Raw genomic sequence first — 26,056 nt, 5'->3', positions numbered from 1 at the left:
CTTCTCCCACCCCGCCCCAGCTTGCCTACGGGTGTCAGGGGCAGGGGTGCACCTGCCTCCTCGCCCACTGCCCGACTGGAAGCCCCGTGAAGGCAGGAACCTGGCTGGCGCCAGTTCTGCGGTCCTCCTGCCACCAGGGGGCAATAGAGCGCAAGGACACAGCAGTGGCTGCAAAATGCGGGCGGATGTGAACTGAGTCGGGGTCCGTTTGGCAACAAGCCTGCGCTGAACAGGCCCCCTGAACGCGGGGAGGGGAGGCACGGGGGTCTTGCGTCTGTGGCCCCCACCTCCCGCGCTGCCTGCCCGCAGCGTGCCCTGGGCAGGTAGTGCGTGCTGCGGGCCAGGCCCGCGTTGGGGTACCCGTCAGAAGGAAGGCAGCTGGCATGCACCATTCCGGAACTTTCTGGGCTGTGGTGGGATCTTTACGGGAGGGCGGGTTGGAGACCCCGAGGGAGCCCCAGCTCAGCTGCAGACGCCGCGGGCTTTTTCTCTCCCTTAAAATAACCACGTGGAGAAGCCGGGTTTGCAAAACCCTTTCTGCTCCTTGACGTAACTTTTTTCGCCGTTTTTTTCTTTTCTAACTTCCTCTTCCAAGAACTGGGCACGGCCCCTGGTACCAGCTCGGAGCTTGGCGGGCGCACAGGAGGGGGCTCCAGGCCAGGGCTTCCTGGGACCATCAGAGCACTGTTCATTAAGCACAGACCATGTCCGGCCGCTGGGCAAGGGCTCTCCCCTGGGTGTTTCACTTCGCCCTCACGGTCGCTCTCAGCACCGGCGAAGAAACAGGCGCCGGGGGTTGGGGGTTAGGGGGACTCTGCGTCTGGAGGGGCAGGAGGGAGGAAGCACAGGCAGGACCCCATTTGGCCTCTGCCCATCCCTGCGGCTCAGCCTTGACGTCCATGAAACCCTCACGACTCAACCAGACCCAGGGGGGCAAACAGAGGCTCAGAGACTCACCAGGGACGCCCCGGTCCCAGGCGATTCAAGGGCCACCTGCCAGCGCAGGCTGGGCTCCTGACCCCTCGGCCACGCGGCTGCCCCAAGCATGGGAGAGCGGGCTTTCGGGGCCAGGCCTGACCATGGCTCCACCGTAGGAGGGCCTGCCTGCCGGGGGGCTTTCTTGTGTCCACAGGGCGCTGGCCACTGCCCAGGCCTGAGGGGATGACAGTAACGTGCCCCCACCCCGCCAGACCACTAAGGCATCCAAGTGAATCAGCCATCCCACTTACACGGGGGCTTCCCACCCACTCCCACTGCCTGTCCTGGCCACTTCCCTGCCCGTTCCTTTGACAAAGCTGTTGTCTGTTACGTGCCGGTGCTGACCTCAACTTCCGAGAACTCCTCTCTCTGCCAGGGGCCCCTGGGTGCCGAAGGGCCAACAGAGCAGTACCATTCTGGGTTGGGGAGACCCCCAGGCCTAACCTCAGGGCGCTGTCCCCCTGGCTGTGTGTTGCGGTCAGTAACCGTGGCTGAGACAACACCATGGCCTCAGTGCTTCATCCTGTCCTGTTCCCGCCTGCCTCCCTGCCAGAGCCTGGGCCAGGCCGGCCCCCCAGCCAGTGCCAGCCCCCTCCGGGGCCCCCATCAAATTGGAGATTCTCACCTGGGCTGCACCAGCTTCCCCGGGGGCAGGCGGGGTGGGGGGGGGGCGGGGGCTCTGGACAGTGGGGATTCCCCTGGAAGTTTCTGCTCAGAGGTCCAGGTGGGCTGAGAATGCTCATCTCGACAGTTCCCAGGGGATGCTGAGGCTGCTGGACCAGGGACCACGCTTGGAGAACTACTGTCCCAAAGGATGGGCCCCCCAAAGCAAGTATGGACCAGCAGTGGCTCCCAGTTGGCCCTGAATAAAGCCCACGCCCACCAGGACCAGCCCAGATGCCCCACCTCTGCTTGAGGATGGGACTGCATCGCGGAGGTGCACGCTGGCCTCAGGCCTGTGCTTGCCCCACGGTCCCTTGGCTTGGGGTGCCCCTGGGACTATGCCCACTTCCTTCCAGGTGGCCGATGCCTTCTGATCCTAACGGCTGTGCTCAGGCCTCCCCTTCTGCGGGAAGCCTGCTCTCTCCTCTGTGCACCGGGCTGCCCTCTCCATCCCTTGCGGTTTCACCCTCAACCGCTTTCCTGCCAGTCCCCGCGGGGGCACAGCCTCACCTTGCTGCACAGACCCCGGTAAACAGCAGGAGCTCTATATACGCCTGTGGATTGAGTCACTGGCCAAAGCAGAACCCCTGGGGGCTAAGCACTGGGGGAGGGGGAGGGGGCCGTTGGAGCCATTGATGAATTTACAGGAGGAAGATCAAGTTGGCTGTGAAGGGCTCATGCAAGAAGGGTGAGGGGAGGAGGGATGCTGAGCCTGTGAGCCCAGGGGACCCCAACCAAATCTGTCCCCGCTCCACGCCTGCAATGTGACATGGGAAAAACCCCACTGGGTTTACCATCTGCGAAAGCTGGGTGGGGACAGTGCCTGCGCTGGCGGTGCTCTGCAGAGAACGTGCACGTCACTCCCTTTAAGCCTCAGCATCGCCCTAGGAGTCAGAGTTATTAACCCCATTTTACAGATGGGGAAACTGAGGCTCAAGGAGACACTGTCACCTGCAAGGTCGGTGACAGGCAGAACCTGGGGCCAGGCTGGGGGTCAGGAGGCTTTTTCAGCAATGCCTGCTGCCTCTGGCATCTCACAGCGATTGGACGAGCACCCAGTCAATCACCAACAGCCAGTCCCACTCCAGGACCTGGAGGGGGTGGGGAGACTCGGCAGCAGCCCTGCGCTCCGGGGAACAGAGGTACATGGTGGTGAGTGCAGTTCAGGACGGAGGTCACGGTCAGCGCAGACTTCAGCGCTAGGGAGCAGTTAGCAGTGCCGGGTGTGTGGGGCGTGATTTCCCTATTAGAGCATAAACACCTCCCTCTCCGGCCTCAGGACCTGCCTCTGCCCACTCTTGGCCTCTCTCTTCACCCTGCAGCCTCGCCCACAATCACTGGCCTGAGCTGCTCCAGGCCTATGATTTCTTTGCTCAGAGCATCCCCAGTGACACCCGGGGACTTGAGGAAATGCAGAGTCCGGTCCCGCCCAGACCCACCGAGTCAGAAACTCTGGGAGTGGCCCAGCGAGCTGTGCCTTAGCCTCAGGCAGCCCATCAGGATCGCCCCCCAACCATGCCCCCCAGCCCAGCCCAGGCTAAGGACGTGAGACCCTCGGGGGTCCAGGTGTCTCCGATGTGCAGCTCAGGCTGAGTTGGGAACACAGACATCTACGGATGCAGTGCTGGCAGGCGGATCTGCCCCGAGAATCCTCACAGGGGCTGAGGGACCTGACTCGGGGTTCACCCCATAGCCTGCACGAGTCCTCAGAGCCCCGTGCGGTTGTACCCGGTGGCAGTGGAGGCAACAGCGGGATGCACCTTGCCGCAGTGCAGCTCGCAGGGGGCAGACGCCCCCATCTCTGGCTCGCCCCGCTCAGCAGTCCAGACAGGATGTTGCAGCCAAGTTCCCGCCAATCCTGCCGGGGACTTTCCTGGCGAGCTCTGGAGCCCAGAATTGGCCACTTCAGTCATGCCCTCTGCCATCCCCTGGCTCAGGCCACCCTCAACCATCTCATCTGAGCAGCCGTGGTTTGTTATATACGTTCTCTTGCAGAACCTTCACTGCAGCCCCTGAGGGATTCCTGCCACCCAGAGGCTTGGCTCCGATGCAGCCCGGGCTCATGCCTGGCGGTGCTGGCTCTCTCTCCCAGCCCTGGTCTATCTGCGAGTCAGAAAGACTTGGGTGTGGATCCAGGCTCTCCTCCCTCGTGCCAGGGTGGCCATGGGCATCAGAGTCTTTATCTTTAGAGCAGGATGTTAATGCCAGTCTCCCAACCTCCTTCCCCTCCTCCCTCTTTTCCACAAGCATTTATGGAGTGCGGGGTGTGCCGCGTGGTGGGCACAGCAGTGAACGGGGCCAGGGCCCCTGCCTCCTCCGCGGGACTTCCGGGCAGCCTGGATGCACACCCCTGCCCAGAGCCTGGTCTGGAGACGCTGGTAGCCTCAACGGAGCCCCCGCTGACCTCCTCGCCTTTGTATTTTGATTTTTTTTTTTTTTAAACAAAATGCGCCCGTTCCATATAGACTGTGCTGAGCTTTGTCTCCCTTCAGGTCAGCACATTCGGGCCACGGCTCTCCCTGCAGAGCACCCCAGCAGTGCAGCCAGCATCCCTCTGGAACGAAGCTCTGAGCGTGACTCTCCTGGTCCAGGCCCCAAACATCTGGTGTTCCGGGCCTGCTGCACTTGTCCCTGATTTGCCTTTCCAGGCTGGTTGGCTATCCCTGCAACGCTCCCTTAAACGGGTCTGGCTAAGGTGTTTGTTCCCGGGGCCTTAAGACCACAAACTTTGCATTGTCTTGCCTCTGGGCCTTTGCTGGTGCCATTCCATGGGACCCTGAACTCCCTTCCACCTCTGCTTATGAAATCCCCAGCCATCAGTCTGCACGCTCCTTGAGAAAACCTTTCCTGACCCCCAGCCCCTGGATACGACTCCTTCTTTGGGATTTAATAGCACTCGCTGTCCAAACTAGGCACCTGGCATTTATAATTTATCAACAATTCAACACAATAATTCACTGAGCTCCTGCTGCATCCTGGACTCTGTTCTGGGTCCCTGCCTTTGTGGAGTTTTCAGTCTCGTTGGGGGACACAGATGGGGCGTACGGAGGGAGCATTCCGGGTGCTCGTTGGCGGGGGGTGGGCAGCTGGGAGAGGTGGCTCCTAGAGAGTGACCCCGGTGCCGGGACCTGAAGGATGAGAAGGGAATGACAGGATAGAGCATCGACAGAGGAAACAGCACATGCAAAGGCCTGGGGGCAGGCAGCGTGAGGTGGACTGAGGAGCCAGAGCGCACGAGGAGGAGGAAGCACGAGGACGGGGCGCGGGGGGAGGTCAGCAGGGGCCTGGCTGCGCAGCACGTTCCGTCTGCGCCTGGCTCAGCCTTCACGGAGCCCTGGTCCTCACGTGGCGCGCCTGCTGCAGCTCGGGGGCCCTTCCTCCCTGAAACGACTCCTACATCGGCCGTCCTCATGTTTGGATGAGCATCCAGTCGCCCGGGAAGCTGGTGAAGCAGCTCTGACCAGTGGTGTGGGGTTGCTGAGACGGAACACGTTTTTGTTTTTTTTTTTGTTTTGCGGTACACGGGCCTCTCACTGTTGTGGCCTCTCCCGTTGCGGAGCACAGGCTCCGGACGCGCAGGCTCAGCGGCCACGGCTCACGGGCCCAGCCGCTCCGCGGCACGTGGGATCTTCCCGGACCGGGGCACAAACCCGTGTCCCCTGCATCGGCAGGCGGACCCTCAACCCCTGTGCCACCAGGGAAGCCCCGGAACACGTTTTAACAAGCGCTGGGTGGTGCTGGCGCTGCCGGTCTGCAGGGGCCCTGGAACACGTTTTAACAAGCGCTGGGTGGTGCTGGCGCTGCCGGTCCGCAGGGCACACTTAGGGGGCAGAGCGCCAGAGCCCTTAGCTGATGCTGAAGCTGCCGGACAGGTCCTTCCTTCCCGGCTTCCTGTGCGGCCTCCTCCCCGTCTCCTGACCTCTAAGTGTCCAGGGCCCAGGGGTCCAGGCCTCACACTCCCTCTCTGGTACACAACCACTCCCAAGGTGACCTTCCCCAGCTCTCCACACCTCTGGACAACATCCAGATTGGTAGCCCCGGCCCTGCCCTGGCCCTGCTCCATGACTGCCGGCCGGCCTCGGTCCCTGCAGGCACAGCGCAGGGAACACTGGTGTGCAGGAAACCCAGTTCCCGATGCGCCTCCTGCAGCGCCGCCACCCCAGGGAATGGCACTTACACCCTTCCAGCTGCTCGGACCCCAAACCCCCTAGTCCCCCGGGGCCCCTCCGTTGCTCTCACTTCACACCCGATCTGTCAGCAGATCCTCCAACTCCACCCGGAGTCTGACCGCTTCCCACGCCTCCTCCTTTTCCAGGCCCCTCCCCTCAAGCCTGGGCTGCTGCCTGAGTCCCCACCCCCACTCCCACCCCCGGCCGCCTGCTCTCCACACAGAGGCTTTAGGCTAGAGCTCTCTCCATCCTCTTCTCAAACATCCCCGTGGGCCTGTGTCACTTAAAATAAAACACGACATCATGGCATTGCTGCACCCACAAGGCCCACCAGCCCCGCGCAGCCCCTCTTGGACCACGTTTCCTGCCTCTCTCCCCTGCTCACACCAGGCCCACTGCAGCCTCAGGGCCTTTGCACTGCCTGTTCTCTCTGCCTGGGATGCACTTGTCTCATGGGCTCTTGTCCTCGTTCCATGCAGGTCTCTGCTCAAATGTCTCCTCCTCAGAGACCTTCTCTGACCATCTATCCGAAATAACCCCCTCCCTACCGTGGCTGCCCTTCACCCGGTGAGGCTCGTCCTTCCAGGAATTTGAGTCGCCGAGGACAGGGGCTCCATCTGTTTTGCTCCTTGCTGTATCCTGGCGCCCAGAACGGTGGCTCATAGCAGGTACTTGGTAACTCTCAGCTGAGTGATGAATGAATAAATGAAGCCAGGGGGAAGGCATGGAAGGGTGCTGACCAGGACGGTACCTGGGTCAGTTCTGCTTTTTAAGAACGCCTCTGTGGCTGCAGGGTGGGTGGGAGGGGCCGTCCAGAGGCTGTTGTAGGCATCAGGTGACAGGAGAGGGTGGGGCTGGAGAGAAGGGGAGGGGAGGGGGTGACTGGGAGGAGTCCTGGGGACCCCGAAGCTTCCGGCCTGGGCAGCTGTGTGAGAGGAAGCGCGGTGTAACATGGGGCTGGTCTCCAGGCTCTGCGTCACCCTGGCCAAGTCACTTAACTCCTCTGTGTCCTGGTTTTCTCAGTGACAAAATGGGGGTGACACCGGGACTCCCCTCATAATTGGGAGCACTAACCCACATCATGAGAGCAGCATTAGCTAATCAGAGTCCTGGTCAAGGTGGAGGAGCGGGGCCCAGATTTATCCCACAGCCTGAAACAACTAAGCATCCAGGACAAAAAGCTACGAAATAATAGCTTCCAAGGCACTGACATCAGATGATGAAGGACCATCCTCAAGAGATGCGCAAGGAATGAGGAGAGCCCAGGACCGTCCAGGCTCCCCACCTGGTGACGGTCTCCAGGCTCCCCACCTGGTGACGGTCTCCAGGCTCCCCACCTGGTGACGGTCTCCAGGCTCCCCACCTGGTGACGGTCTCCAGGCTCCCCATCTGGTGACGGTCTCCAGGCTCCCCACCTGGTGAGAGTCTCCAGGCTCCCCACCTGGTGAGAGTCTCCAGGCTCCCCACCTGGTGAGAGTCTCCAGGCTCCCCACCTGGTGACGGTCTCCAGGCTCCCCACCTGGTGACGGTCTCCAGGCTCCCCACCTGGTGAGGGTCTCCAGGCTCCCCACCTGGTGACGGTCTCCAGCCTCCCCACCTGGTGACGGTCTCCAGGCTCCCCACCTGGTGAGAGTCTCCAGGCTCCCCACCTGGTGAGAGTCTCCAGGCTCCCCGCCTGGTGAGAGTCTCCAGGCTCCCCACCTGGTGACAGTCTCCAGGCTCCCCGCCTGGTGAGAGTCTCCAGGCTCCCCGCCTGGTGACAGTCTCCAGGCTCCCCGCCTGGTGAGAGTCTCCAGGCTCCCCACCTGGTGACAGTCTCCAGGCTGCAGAGCAGGGGAACCCAGGCAGGGCCTGCTGGTACCCCCTGAGTTGAGGAGAGAGAGCTGAGAGTCCAAGGACGCTGAGTGGCCAGAGTGCACAGGGCAGGGTCCTGTGCATGAGGAGCTGCACAGAGAGAAGTACAAATCTCTGTAGAGGGTCCCCTTGAGTAGTCAGCTGAGTGCTGATGAAACTCCCAGAGAAAGAACTTTTTTTTTTTTTTTAAGAGAAAAAAACATTTGAAAGGGTTCTAGGGAACAATACTGGAAGCTCACACAGATCCGGGAATAGTTCCTGCTCCTATCAGAGAGGAAAACTTCATAATTCCTGGAGCATTGGGTAGAGAACTCAGAAGGGCTTTGGCTAAATGTGCTCTGGTCTTGCCTCCCAAAGTGTAACAGCTGGGGCTGAAACAAACTGTTTCCAAGTAACAACCACACCCCAGAACAAAGTTCACAAATATATATATAGGGGTCTAGCACCCAACAAGGTAAAATTCACAACATCTGGCATCCAGTAAGAAATTACTTGGCACGCAAAGATGCAAACGAATACAATCCACAATCGAGAGAAAAATCAACTGAAACTAACCCGGAAATGGCAGGTGATAGAATTAGGAGACAAGAACATTAATGAAAACAGTTACTATAACTGTCGCCCACATGTTGAAACACTAGAGAAGAAACTGGACACATGAAGTAGAAACAGAGAAGATGTGAAAAGGAACAAAACCAAATTTCTTGAGATAAAAAAGCTACGATGGCTGAGATGAAAAATACACTGGATGGGGTTAACATCAAATTAGATATTGCAGAAGAAAAGATAGGTGAACTTAAAGACAGCAATAGAAACTATCCAAAATGAACACACAGAGATAAAAGACAAAACATAAGTAAGTAAGCAGAGCTTCCGTGAGATGTGGGAAACTTCAAGTGACCTCATATATGTGTAACTGGGACCCCCAAAGGAAGGGGGATGCAGAAAAGTGAGTAGAAGAAGTACTGGATGAAAAATTTCCAAATTGAGTGAAAACCTATGGACCTACAGATCCAAACAGTCAATGAAACACAAACACAAGAAGCATGAAGAAAACGACACCGAGGAACATTATAATCAAATTCCTTAATACCAGTGATAAAGACACAATCTTAGAGAAAAAAGTCACGTGCCACATGTAGAGGAACAAAGACAAGAAGGGCGGCCGACTTTGCACTGGAAACGATGAAAGCCAGGAGACTGAAAGAAGGCACATCAAACTAGAATGTTCTATCCAGCAAAAAATCTTTCTGAAATTAAGATGAAATCAAAGACAGTATTAGTATTGTTCCCCCTTCTTGACTATGATGCCCCGGAGGGCAGGGCCCATGGCTCAGCTCCTTGCCAGGGTATGTACGCTATCTGGACCTATTACTGGAGGAGTCTTATTTTCTCACTGGGTTTGGGTCCCCAGTGGCCCTACCTGAGCAGTGGGTTGGGGAGCCATGTGGGAAGTTCTCTGCTCATGGGGGACTGGGTGGAGTCTGGCTTGTCTTGGGGGAGGCCCATGTGGAGGGGGCAGTGGCCCTTCAGGGGCTCTCCCTACTGAGGACTCCAATTGCTTGGACCCAGGCCCTGCCAAGCGAGCACAGGGGGAGTGGGTGTGAGGCACGTTTTGCACGACAACCTTGTGCTTTGCATTCCCCTCACTTATCCCTACAGGAGTGTAAAAGTACAAAAGAAATCTGTATAATGCTTTTAAAAACAACCAACCAAAAAGTATATAAATTTTAGCTGTTCACAAGGTTACAGAAGTTTCCATGGCTACCGCCGCAAGCTGCGTGCACTGAGGTGAGCAGGTGGGGCTCCACTTAACCCAGTGTATTAGGGCACCTGCCCAACTTCTGCCCAGGAACCAGGTGCCTGGCTGCTGGACTGGAGGGAAGGAGGCAAGCAGGGAGCGGGTGAGAACGTCACTGCCTCTCCCCACTCTCGCCCAGCACTGATTTCAGCGGCTAATTAGAATAAGACCCGGGTCTTAAGCTGAGTTTTCAGGTACAGCATCTCCCGAGCGCAAGCAGCCCTGCGCGTTGGGAAGACAGGATTGTCCCCTTCTCCACACGGGGGCACAGGAGACCAGGGGCTGGCTCACCCAGGCAACTACAGTCAGTGAAATGGAGGCCTGGGCTGCTGGTTAACTTGTGAACTCCCAGGACGCCTTTCTGTGTCCCCACTCAGCACACCCTGGGTGGCCCTGAATTCCCGCCCCTGGAGACAGCCCAGAGCGGAGGGAGGGGCCGGGGCCAGCTCTTCCTGCTGCGTCCAGGCGGGGCCGCCTCGCCCCAGGGCTGTGTGTGTGGCAGGGGGCGGTGGTATACGTGTACGTGTTTGTATATGTGTACATATGTATGTGTGTGCGTACATGTATCTGTGCGTGTGTGTATGTATCTGTGGGTGCGTGTATGTGTATATGTGTGTTCTGTGTGCGTGCGCATATGTGTTGTGTCTGTGTATATGTATGTGGGGTATATGTGTGTGTACATGCGTATCTGTATGAATGTGCCTGTGTGTACATGCGTATCTATGTGTGTGTATGTGTTATGTGTATACATATGTGTGTGTGCATGCGTGTGTTCGTGTATGTATATGTGTCTGTGTATGTCTGTGTGTCTGTTCGTGTGTGTATATGTGTGTGTGTGTTCGTGTGTGTATATGTGTCTGTGTATGTCTGTGTGTGTGTGTTCGTGTGTGTATATGTGTGTGTGTTCGTGTGTGTATATGTGTGTGTGTTCGTGTGTGTATATGTGTGTCTGTGTATGTCTGTGTCTGTCTGTGTGTCTGTGTGTGTGTGTTCGTGTGTGTATATGTGTGTCTGTGTGTGTGTTCGTGTGTATATGTGTCTGTGTATGTCTGTGTGTGTGTCTGTGTGTGTGTGTTCGTGTGTGTATATGTGTGTGTGTATGTCTGTGTCTGTGTGTGTGTGTCTGTCTGTGTGTGTTCGTGTGTGTATATGTGTGTCTGTGTGTGTGTGTTCGTGTGTATATGTGTGCCTGTGTATGTCTGTGTGTCTGTGTGTGTCTGTCTGTGTGTGTATATGTGTCTGTGTATGTCTGTGTGTGTTCGTGTGTGTATATGTGTGTCTGTGTATGTCTGTGTGTGTGTTCGTGTGTGTATATGTGTGTCTGTGTGTGTGTTCGTGTGTATATGTGTGTCTGTCTGTCTGTGTGTGTATATGTGTGTCTGTGTATGTCTGTGTGTCTGTGTGTGTGTTCGTGTGTGTATGTGTGTCTGTGTATGTCTGTGTGTGTGTTCGTGTGTGTATATGTGTGCCTGTGTATGTCTGTGTGTCTGTGTGTGTGTCTGTCTGTGTGTGTGTTCGTGTGTGTATATGTGTGTCTGTGTATGTCTGTCTGTGTGTGTGTTCGTGTGTGTATATGTGTGTCTGTGTGTGTTCGTGTGTATATGTGTGTCTGTGTATGTCTGTGTGTGTTCGTGTGTGTATATGTGTGTGTATGTCTGTGTGTCTGTGTGTCTGTGTGTGTGTGTATGTCTGTGTCTGTGTGTGTGTGTTCGTGTGTGTATATGTGTGCCTGTGTATGTCTGTGTGTCTGTGTGTGTATATGTGTCTGTGTATGTCTGTGTGTCTGTGTGTGTTCGTGTGTGTATATGTGTGTCTGTGTATGTCTGTGTGTGTGTTCGTGTGTGTATATGTGTGTCTGTGTGTGTATGTGTGTCTGTGTGTGTGTGTTCGTGTGTATATGTGTGTCTGTGTGTGTATATGTGTGTCTGTGTGTGTGTTCGTGTGTGTATGTGTGTGTGTTCGTGTGTGTATGTGTGTATGTGTGTCTGTGTGTGTGTGTTCGTGTGTGTATGTGTGTCTGTGTGTGTGTGTTCGTATATGTGTGTCTGTGTGTGTGTTCGTGTGTGTATATGTGTGTCTGTGTATGTGTGCGTGTGTGTATATGTGTGTCTGTGTATGTCTGTCTGTGTGTGTGTGTCGTGTGTGTATATGTGTGCCTGTGTATGTCTGTGTGTCTGTGTGTGTATATGTGTGTCTGTGTATGTCTGTGTGTCTGTGTGTGTGTTCGTGTGTGTATATGTGTGTCTGTGTATGTCTGTGTGTGTGTGTGTTCGTGTGTGTATGTGTGTCTGTGTGTGTCTGTCTGTGTGTGTGTGTTCGTGTGTGTATGTGTGTCTGTCTGTGTGTGTTCGTGTGTATATGTGTGTCTGTGTGTGTCTGTCTGTGTGTGTATATGTGTGTCTGTGTATGTCTGTGTCTGTGTGTGTGTGTGTTCGTGTGTGTATATGTGTGTCTGTGTGTGTGTTCGTGTGTGTATATGTGTGTGTGTTCGTGTGTATATGTGTGTCTGTGTATGTCTGTGTGTGTGTCTGTGTGTGTGTGTTCGTGTGTGTATGTGTGTGTGTATGTCTGTGTGTCTGTGTGTGTCTGTGTCTGTGTGTGTGTGTGTGTGTATATGTGTGTCTGTGTGTGTGTGTTCGTGTGTGTATATGTGTGCCTGTGTATGTCTGTGTGTCTGTGTGTGTCTGTGTGTGTATATGTGTCTGTGTATGTCTGTGTGTTCGTGTGTGTATATGTGTGTCTGTGTATGTCTGTCTGTGTGTGTGTTCGTGTGTGTATATGTGTGTCTGTGTGTGTCTGTCTGTGTGTGTGTGTTCGTGTGTGTATGTGTGTCTGTCTGTGTGTGTTCGTGTGTATATGTGTGTCTGTGTGTGTCTGTCTGTGTGTGTATATGTGTGTCTGTGTATGTCTGTGTCTGTGTGTGTGTGTGTTCGTGTGTGTATATGTGTGTCTGTGTGTGTGTTCGTGTATGTCTGTCTGTGTGTGTGTGTTCGTGTGTATATGTGTCTGTGGTGTGTGTTCGTGTGTATATGTGTGTCTGTGTGTGTGTTCGTGTGTGTATATGTGTGTCTGTGTGTGTGTTCGTGTGTGTCTGTGTGTCTGTGTGTCTGTGTGTGTGTGTTCGTATATGTGTGTCTGTGTGTGTGTGTTCGTGTGTGTATGTCTGTGTGTGTTCGTGTGTGTATGTGTGTGTCTGTGTGTGTCCGTGTGTGTCTGTGTGTCTGTGTGTTCGTGTGTGTATGTGTGTGTGTGTATGTCTGTGTGTGTGTTCGTGTGTATATGTGTGTCTGTGTATGTCTGTCTGTGTGTGTGTTAGTGTGTGTATATGTGTGCCTGTGTATGTCTGTGTGTCTGTGTGTGTGTCTGTCTGTGTGTGTATATGTGTGTCTGTGTATGTCTGTGTGTCTGTGTGTGTGTGTTCGTGTGTGTAAATGTGTGTCTGTCTGTGTGTGTGTTCGTGTGTGTATATGTGTGTCTGTGTGTGTGTGTTCGTGTGTATATGTGTGTCTGTGTGTTCGTGTGTGTATGTGTGTCTGTGTGTGTGTTCGTGTGTGTATATGTGTGTCTGTGTGTCTGTGTGTCTGTGTGTTCGTGTGTGTATGTGTGTATGTGTATGTCTGTCTGGTCTGTGTGTGTCTGTGTTCGTGTGTGTGTCTGTGTGTGTGTGTCTGTGTGTGTCTGTGTGTGTGTGTATGTGTGTGTCTGTGTGTGTGTGTGTGTGTTCATGGTGCTAATTGTGAATGAAGAGCAGATGAACAGGGGCAAAGGTGAATCAGGCCGCCTGGTTGTTCCAAAGACAATGACTGGACCGTCCAGCAGTGGTGGAGGGGTGTGCCTACCACCGCCCTCTCTGGACACACCCTTTAAGTTCCGGGGACCTGGCACCCACCGGGGACCCGCCTGACCCTACCCTTGCGTGAGATCAGTGCAGCTCATTTAAATCAGGCCCAGCTTCTGCCCTGCGGCTTTAGGGAGGGCCTACAGCAGGGGTGGGGCTGGAGGAAGGTGGGGGGCAGGGGTGAAAGGGTGGGCGGACAGCCAGGGAACCCGTGGAGCGGGTTGGGGAGAGGTCGATCTAAGGTGGTGGAATCAGGGACTCCCAGGATCTAAGCACCCACGTCCCGGAGTCCTAGAAAATCAGAACATCCGAGCAATGCATGCTTAGAATCTGAATCCCCTGAATTTTTTCTCTTCCATTCAGAAGGGACTTTGGACGTTACCTGGCCTAATCACCCGCTGGGTGAACAATAAGGGAACTTTTTTCTTCTTGAAATCACAATTCACCCAAGATGGTCAACCCGAGCAGTGGGATCTCCAACTCTCCCTCGGGAGGGAGGAGGGCGGTACCACCTCTGACTCCCGGCCAACTTCCAAGCTTTCCGCTCCTCCCTGGAGTCGCCCCAGGTTCTGTCCCAAGGACAAGCAAGCCTACCCGCCCGTGCACCTTCATTCTGGGGGCAGAGGCCTCAAAGGGCGGCGGTCAGCCCTTGGCCTGCCCCTCGCCCCTCACCCACTCACTCACCTCTTCATTTGTCTGACGGCTTACGGAGCTCTGCCTGCTGGGTCTGCAGGCACCAAGGCTGCAGACTTGCTACGAGCCCTCTTCCCAGCCTTGGCCATTGCAGCTGACTCAGAGACTCCCTTCCAAGCTCCTGGGGGCAACTTAGCTGCCCTGGGAAGTCTTCCGTGGCCCAGGCTCCAGCAAAGCCCCTGCCCGGAGCAATCTGTTTACATCTATTTTCCTTTTAAAAAAAATTGGGCTCAGCCATTTTTAAGTGAGTGTAGGCGTGTTGTTGAAAGGGCCCGGCTTGCAGATTAAATGATTTTTTCAAAACCGGGAGTCGCTGTCAATGAAGAGTGGCAGCGTTAACCCCCAGGGCCTGGCCAGGAGCCGAGGTCCGATCAAGTGAGGCCACCAGGTCCAGAACCGCCAACCATCACTTCATCTGACGATGACATTCCCACACTGCATGGAACAGAGGATGGTGGGCACTGCATGGAACAGACCCTGCTGATGCCCGGACCCCCGGGCACTGGCCACACTCCTGCCCCACTGGCTGATTTCCCATCTCTGGGACACTCTGAGCCCCTCCTTTCCTGAACAGGTTTCGATTGTTTGGAAGGGAGACCCGGATGGGAATATAGACGCCGTTTCTAGCTCGAAACGCGGGGGGTCTCAGGCCAGGGAGAGCCGGGCAGAGGCCACCGGCCCCCCAGCAGACGAGGCTGGCCCTCAGAACGGCACAGAAATGTCCAGCCATCCAACAAAAATCTCCAAGTGCCCCTACCCGGTGCCGTCCCCGAGCCACCGATGAGCCAGACCGACAGGTACCATTCTCGACGGGCTCCCAGGCCGTGTACAGAGGGAGGCCGGTGGGAACGAGCCACAGAGCTGGGTGTGGGTGGGCTGAGAGCGTGCCCTGGGCCTGATCTCCTCGCGAGGTGGTGTGAGGTCAGGGATGCTTCCCTGAAGGGCAGACCCGTACTAGCCAGGAGGGATCTTTCAGGCCGGGAGGTGAGGAGGTGGGAGGACCCCCAGGGAGGAAGGGTCTCGAGTGTTCCAGAATTGGAAGTAAGCAGGGCAGCGGAAGAGACAAGTGATGAGGCTGGGGGTGGGGGCTGGCAGGGTCTATTCCCTGCAGGGCCCCCTGGACCATACCAGGGGTCTGGGATCTAGCCTCAGTGGGGATGCCTTTTAAGCAGGGTCCTCAGCCGCCCATGACAACAGAAAACCCGAGTTCCAGCGCGACGACCATTCCACAGCCTCCAGCCACCAGGCCCAGAGACCCCAGAATCTAGCACCAGGTTGCATTTGTCATGCTCCTCTGGGTGTGCGGGGTCTTAGCTGGGGGATGATGAATCCTCACGACGAGAGGGGTACAACCATCCCCGTTTGTAAGGACCAGGAGACTAGGACACAGAGAGGTTTGATCACGCGCCTAAGGTCACCAGCTGGGAGGAGCCCTTGCCGGGGGCTGGGCTGAGCTGCGGCGTCCTAACCCTTGTGCCTGTTCCGCGCATCCCGCTGGATCAACCCTGCTGGCCCCCCCGTCCACCTCCCCCTACGCCCTCCTCCTCGCCCTCCCCTCCCCTCATCCTCACGTCTCATTGTACAGATGTGGATGATCCCAGGAAAAAAAGGGCAGACGGCAAAAAACAAAACACAGCCCAGTGGTGATAAAAACCACCACAAAAGTGATCATTCAAGACACCATGTTGTAAAACAAACTATTTTTTGGAAATAGAAATCTGTTTAGAGGGAATGCTCGTGTGGGAAGGTCCATGAAGGTACAATTAAAGTTGACTATATTTTTAATTTTGGAAATGGGTTCGCACTGAGCCAGAAGCCTTCTGCACGATGAGTGTTTTAACCAAGCAAGCCCTAAACACAGGTAGATACCAGAAGCTCACAAGTCGACGAAAGAGAGGCTGCTACTCTTTTCTGGTGAAATATAAGACTCTTTTTCACTGTCCTCCTTCAAACCAGAATTGGATCATCACATCTTGGGATCGGCCCTCTCAAAGCCGTGACTGGTTTTGCAGTGTTTCGAGGGGATACCCTGGCAGGAAAAGACACGTGGTTTCTCGCTCTAAATGTGCGGCCTTCTCTAAGCCAGCGGCTCTGCTGGGCTCCGGGAGCAGTGGCCGGTGGGGCGGGAGGGCCCCCTGCAAAGAAAGGCTGGGGTGATGGGTCGCGTGCTCGCCTTGAACTGGAAAAGGGAGCATTTTTATTTTGTCTTAGGAGATCCTGAGTCCCTGAATGTACGTACGGAGTGAGGGTCATTTGCCAAGGCCAAGCGGAAGAATTTGGAAGACAGGATGTAAAACATGGCTCTTCAAACTGCAAGGTGAGGCCCTCGACAGTGTTCCGGATAAACTAATGATGCTTCCCTGGCTGCCTCCTCCCTCTGCTGGGCCAGACACATTTCCCATGGTCCCCGCTGCAGCCCCAGGCTTTCCTGCCTCCTATCACGCTTGGCAAAATAATACCAGCTAACACTAGGGGACGCGTTGGCAGTAGCTGCAGACCCGTCTGGCGCGGCTGGGCCCCGGGGCGGGGCGGGGGCTCTGCAGCGGGTCCTTCCTTTGACTGCAGCAAAATCCCCTCAGCACAGGGGGCGGAGGTGAGCCTTTTTGAGCCTGGCAGAGAGACCAGAGGATGACAGAGGGGGCCACGAGCGGGGAAACCGACTTCAATCACAGAACAGATCTGAGTGCTCAGGGCCGGTGAGACCACCAGGAAGTAGCCCAGCTGGTTCTCACGGGCAGGAGAGAGATGGGGAAAGCCGGGGCATCTTCAGTGGGTCACCAGCCAAAGTCAACAGACGGTGCCCCTGCGTCCCCGTGACGGCAAAAACGCCCCATCTCTCCACCACGCCTGCTCCTCCCCACTCCGTATGCGTCCCTCAAGGCTCAGCTCAAATTCCACCTCCAGGAAGCCTTCCCTGACTGCTCTTGCCCACGGGGTCCCTCCCTCTGAATCTGGGACACCTGCCGCCTCGCACCCAGGTTACAATCCACCGAGAACTGCCCTTCCCTTGCCATCTCGTTCTATTCACGACTGCGTGTCCCCCCGCCCCACCCCCCATCCCCGGCCATGAGATCCTTCCCTGTAGGGATCACGTCACTGAACAAATCTGTGAAAACTAGACAACGCAGAAAACCCGGATGACCTACATACCTGTTTACGGGTCCAGGTAAATAAATGAGAGAATGGGGCGCTGGTATGGAAAGATGCTCCAGATCGGCTGATTTTAAAAGGACAAGGGAGGAAGACAGGCAGAAGAGCCCTTGGTGATGCCCAGTGCGGCCACAGCAAATGACTGACAGCTAACACAGGCGTGCGGGCTGCAGCTTCTACTTTGTGACAAACAAACAAAGCTGGGTGTCTTGGTTTTTCTTTTACAGCAGATAGGCATTTATTTTATTTAAAAACCCTTTAATGTAGATTAAAATGAATATATATTCATTAATAATGTGAGTAGCATAGAGGAGACAGTCACCTACGACAGCTTTCTGCGGGTACAGCCCTTTTTCTGTTTCGGTGTAGGGTATGTTTTCTAGAACAGTGTGATTCAAACTTCATGGAGCTGGAGAATCACCCAGGGAGCTTTTCAAGCAGGTCTGGAGGGGGCCTGAGAATATCTGTGTTCCCAACAAGCTCCCAGGGGTGTCGAGGCTGCTGGTCTGGGGAGGACCGCCGCTCCACATTTATGCTTGTACGGTACGTGCAACTCAATACGGCAAACAACCATAAAGATAATAAGAATACAGAGAAGACTATTTTCCAGGCCCAGCTGCTAGACAGGACCAGCCTGGGAGTGCCCCGAGGGGCCACCTTTGCCACTGCCGGGGCGTGCATAAGCCGTGGACCTGGTCGGGAAGAATCAAGATGCAGGTGGCGGTCAGGGAGCCAGAGTGGTCCCAGGGTAGGGTCTGCCTGCTTGTCAGGGGCAGCCCCCAGGCCAGCCTGTGGCCAAGCCAGGAAGTGAGCACCAGTGGGGGCTGCCCTGGGGTAGACCTGGCCCAGAAGAGAGGTTTTTGCTGGGGCTCATCGCTGCATGGGCTCCCCTGCCCGATCGGCTGGAACATCCTATGAGGCGGATGTCAGTCATTTTATTGCCGTTGGATGTAATATTGTTTTTTATTTTATTGTTGTTGGATGTTATTATCATTTTATTAATGAAGAACCTGGGGTCCACAGAGACTAAGTAACTTCACTAAGGACACACAGCTTGGACACAAACACAGCTCCGGTCAGCCCCAAAGGCTGTGCTCTTAACCACTCGGCCGCACTGCCAACCTGTCCTCAGTAGTCAGGGGATGTGGCAGGCCAGGCTGCAGCTCCGGGAGCCTGACTTGTTCTGGGGTCCCTGCCCAGGTCCCTGATCAGCCTACACCTGGGACTCCCAGCCGGTCCAGCCCTCTCCCACCTCTGCAACCTGGGAAAGCTGAGCCTGACATCTGCCCCCTTCTCACTCTCCTGGTCCAGGCCTCCCTTGTTTCCCTTCTGTCTGGATGCAGCGGTCTCCCCCCAATCCTCCCTGCTTCCAGCCTCACCTCCTCCAAGGTACCCTCCACGTTGCACTCTGGGGAGCATTCTCTAAAGGCCATATCTGGCCGAGGTCCTCCCAGGCTCTCGCTGCCTGTGGTTCCTGGGGACCTCGGAGAAAGCCCACCCACAGAGCTGGGCTTACAAGCCTTGCCTGATCTGACCCCCACCTGCTCCCCACTTCCAAGGTCCCAGGGTTGTTTATTTAATCCTCCAAGGCCCCCAGGGAAGAAGGGGCCACAGTCTCCACTTCACAGCCCAAGAGCCAGAGGCCCAGGGTCCCATGGCCAGGAAGCAGCAGCGCTGGGCTTGGAACCCAAGCCTCCGTCTGAGTTCAGGGCTCTAGCTCACCCTCCACCCAGGACAAGCTGGCCCACGCACCTGAGAGTTTCCCCTTGCAGCACCCTCCATCCCCGGGAAGACACCAGCAAGGGGGCGGGGCCAAGGCCTGGGGGAGGGTTCACCAGCTTGAGTCTGTTCAGGGAGGGGGCCTGATTCCAAAGGGAACAAAGAGCTTTGCAAAGAGAAACAAGTGCGCACTCCGTACCCAGGAGCCTCTCTGCTCAGTAGTGGAAGGAGAGGAGCTGGCAAACGCCGAAGATTCTGGGCTTGTCAGATCCCCTCTGGAGCAAATAAGAGGGACCGACACACCGCCAGGAAAGCCAGTACCGAGGAAAGCAGCAGAGCCAGGCTGAGAAGCCCAGCCGCCGTGGCCTCGGTGGCGCAGACCTCAGAACAGACTCCGGGTGCCAATGCCGCCAGCCAGGACTCTCAGTTTATGCCAGTGGGGAAGGCAGAAGCACCCCCTTTTTTGCACATGAGGAGGCTGAGTGATCTGCCCAGGGTAGCCCGGAACCCTCTCTCTCTGCCACGCAAATTGCCTTTTTACTCATGCACAGGAGAGAGTGGCGGGGCTGGGAGCCGCGTGGAGGACAGGACGAGGGCCAGCTGCCACTCTGCCTTGCCTCCTGCCCGGTTACTGAGCCGTAATAAATCTCTCCCGCGGCTCCGCCTGCCCCCTCGCCCCTCCTGAGTGCTGTAATTATTCCTCGCGGATCCCGCTGCCATCACTTCACAGCATAGGCCCACGTGGCAGGAGCCCAGAGCCGCTCTGCAGGAGCGGGTACCTGGGCTGTGCAGCCCACCCAGAACCAGCAACGGGGGTCAGCAATTTACAGCCAGCCCCCAAACATGCAAGGCTGGGGTCCTCCCTGGAGTGGGAAGTGGGGCTGGTGGGATTGGGGGCTTGGGCTCACGTCAGCCCTGAGATTGCAAAACCCCTGCAAACTCTCCCAACACTGCAGCTCGTGCCAGCCTTACCCGCTCCATTCGGGGCTTGGGTGAACAGAGCTGCAGTGGCCCACGGGGCACGTTACATGATTCACCCCATCGTGTCACAGGTGGAAACTGAGGTCTAGAGAGGGGGAGTGACTTGTCCAAGGTCACGCAGAAAGGTGGACAGAACTGGGCAGCTAAGTCTTGGCTCCAGCAGCCGTGCCTACCTTTCCCCCAAGCGCCCTTATTCATGTTGGACCATCGTGCTGGCATAAGCAACGCTTGTCTGGGGCTCAAAGCCTTGGAGCCTGGGGTGGGGGCTCTGGGATGGGCGCTCTCCCCTCCCCATGCTGGAGAGGCAAAGATGGAGAAGCTGCAACCCTTCCGTGTGCCAGAGCCTGGAGCAGAGCATCGGCTCCCTCCAGAAAGGCCAGCAAAGCTCCCCAGAGTTCCCCAGCCTGACTCCTGTGCATCCCTGGGGCACCAAGGCTGGGAGAGCCTGTGGATCCTGTTCAGACCCCAACCCCTTCGGGAAGCCACTTCCAAGCTTTCCGAGTGAATCCGGACCAGTCAGCCCCACTGGAAACGCAGTCAACGGGAAGACCAGAGCTCAGCAGGGGTATCACCCTGTCCTTTTCATCCTGCTCTGCAGGCGCTTAACAAGCCACCAAATAAAAGAATGAATGGAGAAAACCCCACACTGCCTTGAGCCCTAGCGTCAGGAGCAAGACAGGTTTTTCACAAGTTCCCAGCACGCAAGCTTCTTTAGAAAGCTTGTGGTCAGCGCACATAAACAACCTCTTCCCCAGCACAGGAGGTGCTTGCACCCACCTGCTTAGGTGAGAAGAGCTCTGGTCACCTAGACTCCATCCTCAATGCCGCCAGAAAAGGGGGAAGGTGGGGAGATGGGCATATGTGCTTTCCTGGCGAGCCTGAACTTTTGGGGGTTGGAAGTTCTCATTGTTCCTGGAAGCCCCCCAGAAGCCTGGCCTGGCCTGAGTGGAGGGGATCGCTGGAGGAAGGCTGGCAAGGTGTCCCTTCTGGCATTCCTGAGCCAGCTTCCTGGGGAACGTGCAAGGGGGCATGTCGGGGCTGTGGCCTCCGGGACGCCCCCTTATCTTCGAGAAGGGTCAGTGAACTCGACCCTCAAGATTCTAGTCTCAGAGCTGCGGGGGGCTGCACACGGGCAGGACTGCTCATGCCACATGGTCCCTGGCCTTGGGAGTGGAAGACATGGAGTGGGGTGAAATGGCAGCGCCTGGGGGGTGGACAGGGCACCTCTCCTAGATTTTTGGTGTTTGGAGAGTCCTTCCACCCCCGACTGGAAAAACCCAAATGCCAGTCTGGCGCTCCCCTCCCCCACTTAAGCTGAGATTTCAAATAGACGAAGATTGGGTGTGAGGCGGGTGGCAATGACAGAGGCTGGCATGTCTGAGGCCAGCTCTACCACTTACTGGCTGTGTGACCTTGGGCAAGTGACTAAACTTCCCTGAGCCTCAGTTTCGTCATCTGTCAAATAGGGCCAATGTCCCCCTCCTCGTGGGCGTTGGGTGCATTGCATGGATGATACCGCAGGTCCAGCACCCAGCGTGGTGTCTTGCAGAAGGCAAATCTTGGTAAAGAAAGGTCTCAGCCCCTGGCAGCAGAGAGAATGGGGGCCAGGCACCTCCTGGAAACTTTCCCTCTCCAACATCCCTCCTCCCCCGCCGGGAGAGAGACGAGGCATCCCTCGGCACAGTGGGTGTCCCTGCCTTTCCCTCAGGCCCTCACTGCCCACTTCGGTCTCTGTCCACAGCCTCCTCGACAGGGGCGTACTTTGAGGGCGGCTGGAGATGGGACGGGCTTCCCGGGCTCCGGCAGCTGCCTGGGACAGGGACCTGGCGCAAGGCAGCCCAGGCAGGCTGCGGTGGGCGCTCCAGACAAGGTGGGCACTGAGCCGGGGCTTCCCCGCTTGCGTCCTCTGCCCCCCACGCCCCGTGACCCTCGCGCCCGCTCGGCCCTTACCTTGAACCATGGGAACGGCGCTGCCCGGGCCGGCCGAGGACTTGGGCGCACGTGACGGGGCGGTCCGGCGTCCGTCCCAGGCCGGGCGCAGCTAGTGGCGGCCGCTCACGCCCAGGCCACAGCTGCGGCGCCTCCTGGGGCCCGGCGGGCGAGGCGGGCGCTGGAGAGGCCCCGGAGGTCCGCGGGAGGCGGCTGCGTGCCCAGGCGGGAGCCCCCTGCCAGCGCCGGCTGCGCCGCGGCTCCGGACGCCCAGGCTGGCTCCCGGCGAGCGGCACGCGCGCGCTTCCAGCCCAGTCCCGGGCGCGGGGCGCGCGCGCAGGCGGGGAGGGCGCGCGCCCGAGCAGGGCGGGAAGCGCGCCGCCGGCCCCGCGCGCGCCGTCGTCGGGGGCTGCGGGGAGCGGCCCGGGAGCTGTCCCTGGTGCTGAAGGCTCGTCCGCTTAGGGCCGAGGCTCGCGACCTCCCGCCGGCCTGGGGGCGACCCCACTCCCGCCCCTTGCTCTCAGCCTGCTTTCCTGGCGCTCCCCGTCTCCACAGCGTTGGGATTTGGAGTCAGGCCGAAGCTGCTGTTTACCAACAGTGCAACCTTGGGGCAAGTCCTTACTCAGGAAGTCTCTGGTTCTCATCTTCAAAATGGGCCTAAGAGCAGGGCCTGTAAGGTTGGTCTGAGGGTGAAATTCAACGACGCCTAGGGGCTTGGCACACAATGAGTGCTTAGTAAATGCTTGCCTTTATCATGATTCCCCCCCCACCACCACCACCATTTTCTTGTTTAGCAGCCACGGAGCAAGTGAGAGAAGGGGGCAGTGCTGCTTCTGGGCTGGGCTGGCCAGTGTTGGGGACTTGGTAGCTGCCTCTGGACCTCTTAGGGCATCCATAGGGGAAGGGAGTACACTTCTTTCTAGGGACTTCAAAGCACAGACTTAGGACCAATAGACAGAAGTGAAAGCGAGGCGGATTTGGGCTGAGTACTTTCTGATGGAAGGTCCTTCCGCCTGAAATGAGCACTCTGTGACCTCTGTCCTCACAGACCTTCAAGAGGAGGCTGCACCCACAGGGACCCTGAACTGAGAAAGTTCTGGAATTAAAAGGGCTTTGAATCAAAACATGTTAAGCAATAAAAACCATGCCAGCACACTGAAAGCACGGTTTGAATGTTTGCTTTATTGACCCTTAAGTTCTCTATAAGAAGCTATACCCTGGCAGGAAGAACGTGTAACTTCACCCCCATACTAGAGATGAGAATACTGAAAACAGGGGGAAAAGTGACCTCCTGGGAGTCCATTCCCACCTTACAGATGGGCTGAGGACAGAAGGGTAAGCAACTTGCCCAGAGCCACACCGCAGGGCCAAGGGACCAAACGGACAGGCTCCAAGTGTCCAGCCCGCTGTCAAGCCTGTCAGGTCCCCTGGCAAGGGTCACAGTCTACTTTTCCAGAAGTATTCAAGCTATTTTGAGTCTGGAGAGTTTCCTTATAACAAACCAGACAAGTACCTTATTCCTCTTAACTAGTGGGAAGAGCTGGTGCCTGCCCCTTGTATCTCTGTCCCTTCTAAGCAGGATAATTAAACGTCACCTGCCTCATTTCCCAGGGGACCAGTGGTTGTGTTTGATTCATTAATTAACTGTGAGCCGTACCTGCTTCCACCAGGCACTTATCTCACGATAAACATCACTCATTATGTGCTTAATATGTTCTAGACACAAGGCTGAACACTTGTCCTGCGTTGTTTCGTCTAGTCTTCTCAAAAGTCCAGTGAGATAGATACTGTTGATACCCTGAGTTTGCAGCTGAAGACTTTAGGCTTAAGAACAGTAGACTGCAGGTGAGCTGGACCAGTTCTCAGGTGTGTGGTCCTAACACTCTTCTTCCAGATTTTCCACGTTTTCCCCAAACTAGGAAAAAAGATGGAAACATTAATAGAAATTCCATATAAGGAGTCAGAGAAAGAGAGGGGGAGGGGGGGAGAGGGGGAGGGGGAGGGGGGGAGAGAGAGAGAGAGAGAGAGAGAGAGAAAGAGGAAGACACGAGAGAGGTGCAAACTAGCCAGCCAATCAATGCTCTAGGAGTCGGCACAGGAATCCTTTAAATCATCATTTCCAGTCAAAATCCCCGTTATGACAACTGAGCAACTTTTTTTTTTTTTTTTTCCAAGATTTCTTGGATCCTAGCAAATGTGTGTCAGGAATTTTAAAAGGAGCATCACTGCCAAACCCTCTTTACCAACCAGCTCCCAGGCCCTTCCACTGCTTCCCATGCCTACTTTTCATTCATACTCTGCAGAATTTCACCGCCGTGGGTCTGGACAGCTGCAGACCTCTGACACCGGTTCGGGCTGTGGAGCTCCTGACCTCTGGTTTCTTTCCTGTGCTGTGGAAGGAGGTGGGCTCCTGGTGCTTGTGATGGTGTAATCGAGCCCATCTTATTGAATCCAGACTGAACACTTCCTCCCAACATGTAAGGTAGATGCCTTTCTTATCTTCACTTTACAGATGGTAACAGAGGGGTGAATTGGCTCGCCCATGGTCACACGACCAGCAAGGAGGTGGCTGAATGGATTTCATTTGGATAACGATGTCCCATCGTCACCACCAAACTTGGTCTTTGTGTGACCAAAGCGTGGCTTGATTTTAAGCAAAAACCCCATTTCCAAAAATAAAAATGGGGTGGGGGAAATGAAGAGTCACTAGTCTGACTTTATAGAAACAATTCACCATCAGATTTCCTTAAATAGCACTTTCTCCTGCGCATGAAAAAAAGGATTTGAGCTACACACAGTTCTTTCAGGTTGGCCAAAAACAAGCCTGGGGGTGGGAGGAACGTCATGGCGCCACCCCACTGGTGTTCCTTCCGCTACAATCTGCTTTTCAGTTGCATGGCAACTGCAGACTACGGCAGCTACTACGTCCCCGGCACCAGCATCTTTCCGCAACGCAGAGCTTCATGGGTATAACTCAAATCCAACAGATGGCCAAGTTGGGTGAAAAAATCCCAACACGTTGGATCATGCGTGGCAATTTACAAAGGTTCATTTTCCACTGATAGCAAATGGGGCTTTCATAAGTTGAGCCTGGCACAATAAAGACGGGACCTTTATGGCCACATGTTTCTTGGGGGCAAGTGTGACTAGCCTGTAGGGGAGGGACCATGGCTTGATCGTGGGGACTCAGCCTTCTAATCACAGCCACACAATACACACAGTCACATATAAGTTCAGGTGGAGTGCATGAAGTTCTCAGGGGCAAAGGACATTTACCCAGCTGCTATTTCTGACCCGAGTCTGGTCCTGCAGAGAGACAGAGAAGCAGAGCGCTTGGCGGGTAAAGTTTCTGCCAGGATGTGAGAATAACGGCCAACTCTCTTTCTGGGAACCTTCAGGAGGGGGTGAGTTTGCCATTTCCAGACGTGTCCAAGCAGCAGCTGGCCATCACTTAAAGCAGAGATGAGCTGGCCGAGCTGACCCCAGGGAACCCTTCCAACCTTGGAAGTCCATGAGATTTCAGAAGGGGCAGCCGATGGCTGCTCAGAGGGAGCGCCCCCTTTCCCCAGCCTCTGTTTCAGCTGCCCAGTGGATCTTGGGGCACCCAAAGGGGCACCCCGTTGAGTTTTCCAAGTTTATGGGCGCTGGGCCAAATGACAGAAGTGGCCGCTGTTTCCACCAGTGAGTACTTATGGAATAGCCTGTACCTTCGGGCAATTGCTAAATTAACCTTCGTTTGGTCATTGAATTGTTTTGTTTTCCCCATCTGCACTCCTAAGGGGTTCCGCCTGATTGAATGGGCTGGTGGCAGATCCGCTGATGTCACTAAATCTATGTCTCCAAGCCAAGCCCATTTAGAAAACAGATTAATTAAAAAAAATAATTGTGGGATGGGCAACACCATGACACTGTGATTATTTTGTGATGTTGGCTAGCAGAGTGTACTCACATCCTAGACTAAGGACTTTGGACTGGGTGTCATTTGGACGTGACCAGGAGAATAACAAGACTTCAGAGTGTGTGCGAGTGAGAGGGTCAGACAACCAGGCATGCAAGGGGCCGGGAATGGGCGGGTGTGTGGTGTGTGTGTGCCAGTGGCCAGGCACACGCAGTGGGGGGGGATGATTCCAGTTGCCCTGGTGGGAACAGACAGCCTGGTCTGTTTGAACAGACATCACTGATGGTTTTTAATTACGGCAACATTTGAAAACGTTGTGACAGCAAGCTTGGTATGTTTGTTCTTTAGGAATCTTCGAGGTTGCTGGACGAGGAAACCATGGT

The 26,056-nt window shown here is 55.9% G+C and overlaps 1 protein-coding gene across 1 annotated transcript in view; it reads right to left on the bottom strand.

Moving 5' to 3' along the window:
- The window catches only part of FAM163B (family with sequence similarity 163 member B), a 34,877-nt gene extending 12,733 nt beyond the window's left edge, over nucleotides 1-22,144 (bottom strand). The window contains exon 1 of the mRNA XM_022578260.3: nucleotides 21,797-22,144. The gene's annotated coding sequence lies outside the window, so the exon portion shown is untranslated. The remainder of the gene's footprint in view (nucleotides 1-21,796) is intronic.
- Between the last annotated feature and the right edge of the window lie 3,912 nt (nucleotides 22,145-26,056).

Source organism: Delphinapterus leucas, chromosome 6 (genome assembly GCF_059928025.1).
Source record: "Delphinapterus leucas isolate spDelLeu-1000000601 "Yukka" chromosome 6, BTC_Dleu_Yukka2, whole genome shotgun sequence".
NCBI lineage: Eukaryota > Metazoa > Chordata > Mammalia > Artiodactyla > Monodontidae > Delphinapterus > Delphinapterus leucas.
The sequence above is the reverse complement of the archived record's forward strand: the minus strand, read 5'-3'. Positions and strand labels throughout refer to the sequence as shown.